The sequence below is a fragment of the Musa acuminata genome, chromosome BXJ1-5 (assembly GCF_036884655.1).
Source record: "Musa acuminata AAA Group cultivar baxijiao chromosome BXJ1-5, Cavendish_Baxijiao_AAA, whole genome shotgun sequence".
In the NCBI taxonomy this organism is placed as follows: Eukaryota; Viridiplantae; Streptophyta; class Magnoliopsida; order Zingiberales; family Musaceae; genus Musa; species Musa acuminata.
Genome location: NC_088331.1, coordinates 30775033 through 30781376, shown reverse-complemented (window position 1 = coordinate 30781376; position 6344 = coordinate 30775033). Strand labels below are relative to the sequence as shown.

The window sequence follows — 6344 nt, the reverse complement described above, 5'->3', positions numbered from 1 at the left end:
TTGTCATCATCAAAACGGGAAAGATTGTTGAATCTCATATTTTGATGATGAAACCAGTTGATAGTATTTATGATTTGATTTGTGTTTTGAGTGACGCGGGAAGCTTCGATCAAGGAGAGACAATTAAAATATGAAGAATCATGTTGGGCCGGAGAAAAACATGTCAGAAGATTGGACGTCGCATCGAAGAATCGCTCAACGTATCGGCAGAAGGCTTCGGGCCATGAGTTCGAGCATCGAGCTAAGAAGAATGGATATTGCACTAAGGAAATCAGAGTTGTGGAGGTCAACTGGCTGATTGGGCAATAGGCCACAAGAGAGGACGATGCACGAAACAATCGGACAAGGCATCAATGAACCAATGACATGTCGGACAATATCTAATTAGCTTAGTATTAATTGTCTCGATCGAAGTAGATTTTTATATATGCCGGATTAACAACGATAGCAAGGCATAAAGCAAAATGAAGTCTCAGAGTCAAGAACACGATTTCATTGGGAGTTCGAGAGTTCGTCGAAAGTCTGGACATTCGTCAGAAGTTCAGCCAAAATTAATCTAGACGTCCAAGAGCTTACGAAAGAAGTTCATCAGAACTCACAAAGAAGATCATCATGAAGTCCAGGAGCTTGCTGGGAGCCCGCTGGAACATTGCCGAGAGATCGTCAGAAGTTCGCCGGAAGATCGCCGAAAGAAACCTAGATTTGTGGACTTGTTTAGCTTAGTAAATGTCTTAGATTTCGTAGTAAGCACATAATTGGGATTGGAATTGGGCCAACCCAATTAGGGGCCAATTGGGTCCATATATGGACTATGTTGGGCCCAATGAATAGCCTAAACAATGACCCAATAGGTGGCACCATCGTGGCACAATCTCCGAGACTATGTCAGGCAGTGGTACCACCCAACACCCCGAAAACCGGGAATAAGATATTTTGATGATAATAATCAATTGATGATAGAGTTAACCTTAACTCCCCCTATCAATATGTCATATTGATAGAACTCTTGGATTCAAAAATCCAAGCAACATGTTATGATAAAATCATGAATAACATCATACTTCTCCCCCTTTGTCATCAACAAAAAGGAGAAGTTCAATTATCAAGTGTTTGAGATATTACAGTTCAAATCATTGCATAATAAACATTATCTTTAGTTTTATCATCATGCAAGCTAGCAAAAATTGAGTTTTGTAAGTTTTTAAATTTTGCTATATGTGCAAGTTTAGCATGTTTTGCTTCTTTAGATAGGCAAGATAGCACTATTGCTTATCTTGAGATTTCAAGCTAATAAGTCTTGGTGATGTTCAAGATAGCAAGTTTTACATCATGCAAACTAGTAAATTTTTATATCATTTTAAAAAATATAAGCTAGTAATATTTGAGATGTTCAAGAAAGCAACTTTTGAAATATACAAATTAGCAATCTTTGCTTCTCTTTTGAGATGAGCAAGCTACCATGTTTTTGCATCTTTACAAGCTAGATTGCTAAAACAAATAGAAGTCAAAAGACAAAGAAAAATGTAAGTTGTAAGATCGACTATACTCAGAAGTCAGAAGCTAAAGAGTATTTTAAAGAGCAAGGAACACCCATTGTTGTTAAGGCTGATGGATTGGCTGCTGGGAAGGGAGTTATTGTGGCAATGAACATACAAGAGGCATTTGATGCAATAGACTCTATGTTGGTGGCCAATACTTTTGGTTCTGCTGGTTCACGAATTATTATTGAGGAATTCCTCGAGGGCGAAGAAGCTTCTTTCTTTGCTCTGGTGGATGGTGAAACTGCCTTACCTCTTGAGTCAGCCCAAGATCACAAAAGAGTTGGTGATGGTGATACGGTCCAAATACGGGTGGAATGGGTGCATATTCCCCTGCTCCAGTCTTAACAAGTGAGCTACAGTCTATGGTGATGGAATCAATAATTCATCCTACAGTGAAGGGAATGGCAGCAGAAAGGTTGCAAATTTGTTGGTGTGCTGTATGCTGGGATTATGATTGAGAAGAAAAGTGGTTTGCCCAAGCTTATTGAGTACAATGTGCGTTTTGGAGACCCAGAGTGTCAGGTTCGTAGCTGCTGGAAATTTTCTGAAGTATTTCTAGTTTCATTATTTGGATATATGGTATCATGCACATGCAGCATGCGTTTTATTAGCTATGTTATATTGTTCTAGTTTGATGTCTTCCAAAGATTACAATTTGTTAAATATGTTATTTAAGTATCTACAAATGTTTTGATTGTGATTTATTAGTGATGGTGTCATGAGTACCGTCGACTGATGAGTTTGCACGGTTGGTCCATTGCCGAAGGTGCAGACTCATCCAGGTGCCTCTTCCTAGCTGATGTGGAAGACTTGGTGAGGTGAGATCGTATAGGCTACTCGGTTGGAAGTCGTTCTATTGGTGAGGACCCGGTTCGGGGTGGTTGGGTAGGCGGAGTGGGATCTTTCTAGTTGTAAGGTTCCTCCTTGGGGCTGGGTCGTCCAAGTGTCCTTGGGCGGCTGGCTATCCTGCATAACAAGCCGACGCCGGGGGTTGCCCAGTGCGACCCCTCCGATGCTTAAGTTAACGAAGGGGAGAAGACAACAATATCATCTGTGTAAATGAGAGAGTAGAGAGAGAGAGAGCCTCTCCCTCAGCGTGAGTTAATGGATTCCTTTTTATACCTGATCCCTCGGCTTTTTTACTGGTTGTCGTAGGATAAGATCACGTTAACCGCATGATTATTCTGGTCTCTGATCTTGAGAAGGTTGGGCGATTATTGTCGATCATTGATGCAGGGCATATTGGGATGCACTACGGTGCTTTTTCAGGGCTGGTGACTTGGAGTCCTGCTTAGGTGTTGGCCTCGATGGCAGATGAGCTGGCATGGGACAAAATCATCCTTATCATTTGCCCCCCCTTGAAAGGGCGTCCTTCAGGGCCTTTCTCCGGAGGGCGCATTTGCATGCTCTTATGTTGGGTGCGTGCTTTGATGGAAGTCTGTTGGCTGCCGTGTCGAGATCGCATCGATAGGACCGTGGTACGGTCCTAGGGTCTTCATGCTGACTGCACGACTAGGGAGCGTGTAAGCTCGGCCTAGGTGCATCCCTTGGGTCTTCATGTCGAAGTGCACAACTAGGGAGTGCGTAGGCTCGGCCTAGGTGTAGCCCTCGAGACTTCACGTCGAAGTGCATGGCTCGAGAGCGAGTCTTTTTTAACTCTTACTCATTCGATGTGCAGGTCTCGGGTCTTCATGCCGAGGTGCATGACTAGGGAGCATGTAGGCTCAACCTAAGTGCAGCCCTCGGGTCTTCATGCCGAGATGCACGACTAGGGAGCGCATAGGCTCGATCTAGGTGTAGCTCTCGGGATTTCACGCCGAGGTGCATGGCTCGGAAGTGAGTCCTTTTTAACTTTTACTTATCCGAGGTGCCACCCTTGGGTCTTTATACTGAGGTGCTCGGCTAGGGAGTGCATAGGCTCGACCTAGGTACAGCCTTCGGGGCTTCTTGCTGAGGTGCACGGCTAGAGAGCATGTAGGCTCAGCCTAGGTGCAACCCTTGGGGTTTCTTGCCGAGGTGCACGGCTAGGGAACTCGTAGGCTCAGCCTAGGTGTAGCCCTCGGGTCTCCATATCGATGTGCATGGTTAGGGAGCACATAGCCTGGGATAGGATTAGGTTAACCGTCTGATCATTTTGATCTCTGATCTTGATAAGGTAGGGTGGTTATTGACAGTCATTGATGCGGGGCACATCGGGACGCATTGCGGTGCTATTTCGAGGCTGGTGACTTGGAGCCCTATTTAGGTGTCGGTCTCGGTGACAGATGAGCTGGCATGGGGCAAAATCGTTCGTATCAATTAGATACAATTTTTGTGCACTATAAAACTTGATGTTCCCAAGCTTAATTATGAATAGTAATTGGGATATTATATAGATTCCTAAAATGAATAAGTCTCTTCAATTTTTTTTTTCATTTTGTTCCGGTGAGCTTTTCTGGCTGATATTGCATTTATATGTTTTTAGATTGAATTAGTTGTTGATGTAGAAGTTAGATTCCAGCCTCTTCCTCACTAATGGTGTTTTACTACAGCAAAATCGTGTTAGTGACATTCTTTAAATCTACTTGGATATTCTTAAATTACTAAAAGCCTCCTTGATGGAATTTCTTGGATAGGTTCTCATGATGCGTTTGGAGTCCGACCTGGCACAAGTACTGCTTGCTGCTTGTCGAGGAGAACTGGGTGGGGTGTCACTTAGTTGGTCACCTGGATCAGCTATGGTAATTGTGATGGCAAGCAATGGTTATCCAGGGTCTTATGAGAAGGGAACCATCATTAAAAATCTTGAAGAGGCTGAGCTTATTGGCCCAATGGTTAAGATATTTCATGCAGGAACAGCACTAGACTCAGAGGGCAACTTCATTGCCAACGGTGGGCGTGTGCTTGGCGTCACTGCAAAAGGAAAGGATTTAGCAGAAGCCAGAGATAAAGCTTACAAAGCATCTGAAGTAATCGACTGGCCTGAAGGGTTCTTTCGACGGGATATAGGTTGGCGAGCACTTTCTCATATATACACAAAGACTAGTTGATTAGCAGATGATGCTCACATATTTGGGACTGACGGTTAATGTCACAGGAAAGTGTTCTGAACTTTTTTTTTTTTTTTCGTTTTTTTCTCAATAATGTTGTCAACCTGAAATTAGACAACACCATGCAAATGTTTGTTTGACATGGTTAGATGAAATCCAAAGTTGTGGGAGAGAGGAAACTCTATTTATATTTTGTGTGAAATGACATTGTGATCTGTTCCCAATCGCTGGCTTCTGTGGTTCCCTTTTTACGGGTCAAGTATGTATAACAAAAAGATACAGAGAGAGGAATAAGTCCTATGTTCAAGTGTTTATCTATTAGGATTTGTAAGGTGTGGCTAAGCATCGCGCAGCAGAAGTTGGGTCGACATGAGTAGAAAAGTATTCTCCATCGAGTCCGAAGCTATTCTGTTGCTGCTGAGCTTCTACTTGAACGGTGTCGTCGCATCTTTTCTCACACCATAGAGCAGGTTCAGTTGTAGACTTGCTGTTTCCTTTTTGGTAATATATTAATATATTTATACATAATAAACTTGGATGGGAAAAGGGAAATCTTGGAATATGTTGCATGTGATTTTTCCTAGCAGAGATGTTATTGTTGGGATGGTCCCACACGTGTCAAGATTTAAATAAATAAATTCTAATCCTAACTTGTGATGCAAGACAAAAAATAATAAGAAAAACAAAATGGGAGAAGGTTGGAGAAAACATAGGTTTCCTTTATAGAACAAGAAACTCACACGAGGATGATTGGTGTAGATTTTTGAGTCTCCACTCACTATATGTGTTTTTGATGCAAGAAGATCATTAGATAAATCGTTATACATCTTTGAAAAATCTTCACCTACTCTAATTCATCAACATCTTTTTATGCGGGTCAAACTTTTCTAACTCACATGTTGTCTCGGACACATTTTGTTTTGTGTCTCCGTTGTGACAAATTTTTCTTTACATGAGTTAGATTTTCTCGATATGCATCTCAAACACATTTTATCTTCTGCCTTAAGCAAAAATTAATGAAATACAAATATTGCTTATCAGTTGACTCAAGCAATATCACCATTTGAGTCTACTACTATCCATAATTGCTTTAGGTCACTTATTTGATCTTTTAATAGGCTCAATTTTAACTGACTTCAATTTTAACCATATATCATTTTAAATTGATCTAAAATGATTTCAGGAAAAACCTTGACTCATCAATCACTCATCCGACACTTTCTAAAGGTTTTGATATGTTGTTCGCTGTTTCAACATCTCCTTTGATCTTTCAGCAATGCAGCATTTGTGTTCATGATGAAAAGTTTACACAGCACTTTAACGCTAATCTGTCGTCGAGAATGTATCGAATAATTTATTACAGCATTATTACATAGTCATTTAGTTCCATGCATGCTAATACCCAACTATGCACTGGCTTTCACTTTACGACTGTGACTTCACCTAGCATTTATTAATTCCAGTATCCAAAACACAAACAGCAAAAGCTCGTATCATTAGCACAGGAGTGCTGTATCAACTGTTTCTCAAGAACACAGATGCTCCGTAACACCATTTCATTTATTGTCAATTGTTACGATAAAAGACAATCTCATAGCAAGACTGGAAAGTCAATGTAACTAAAGCATGATAGATAGCATGTCTTCTACGGGCACTTGGGACGACCGCCATGGGTTTTCATGTTAGCATAACAAGGACAGACGTCCCTGTTGCCGTCGGTGCCCGGTGGAACGCAGTTACAGCGGCTACAGCATGTGTTGCACGCCCTGTTGCA

At 41.7% G+C, this 6344-nt stretch overlaps 1 pseudogene; it reads left to right on the top strand.

The window, feature by feature from the left end:
- Positions 1 to 223: 223 nt before the first annotated feature.
- Positions 224 to 5022, top strand: LOC135673935 (phosphoribosylamine--glycine ligase-like; annotated as a pseudogene).
- Positions 5023 to 6344: the final 1322 nt, after the last annotated feature.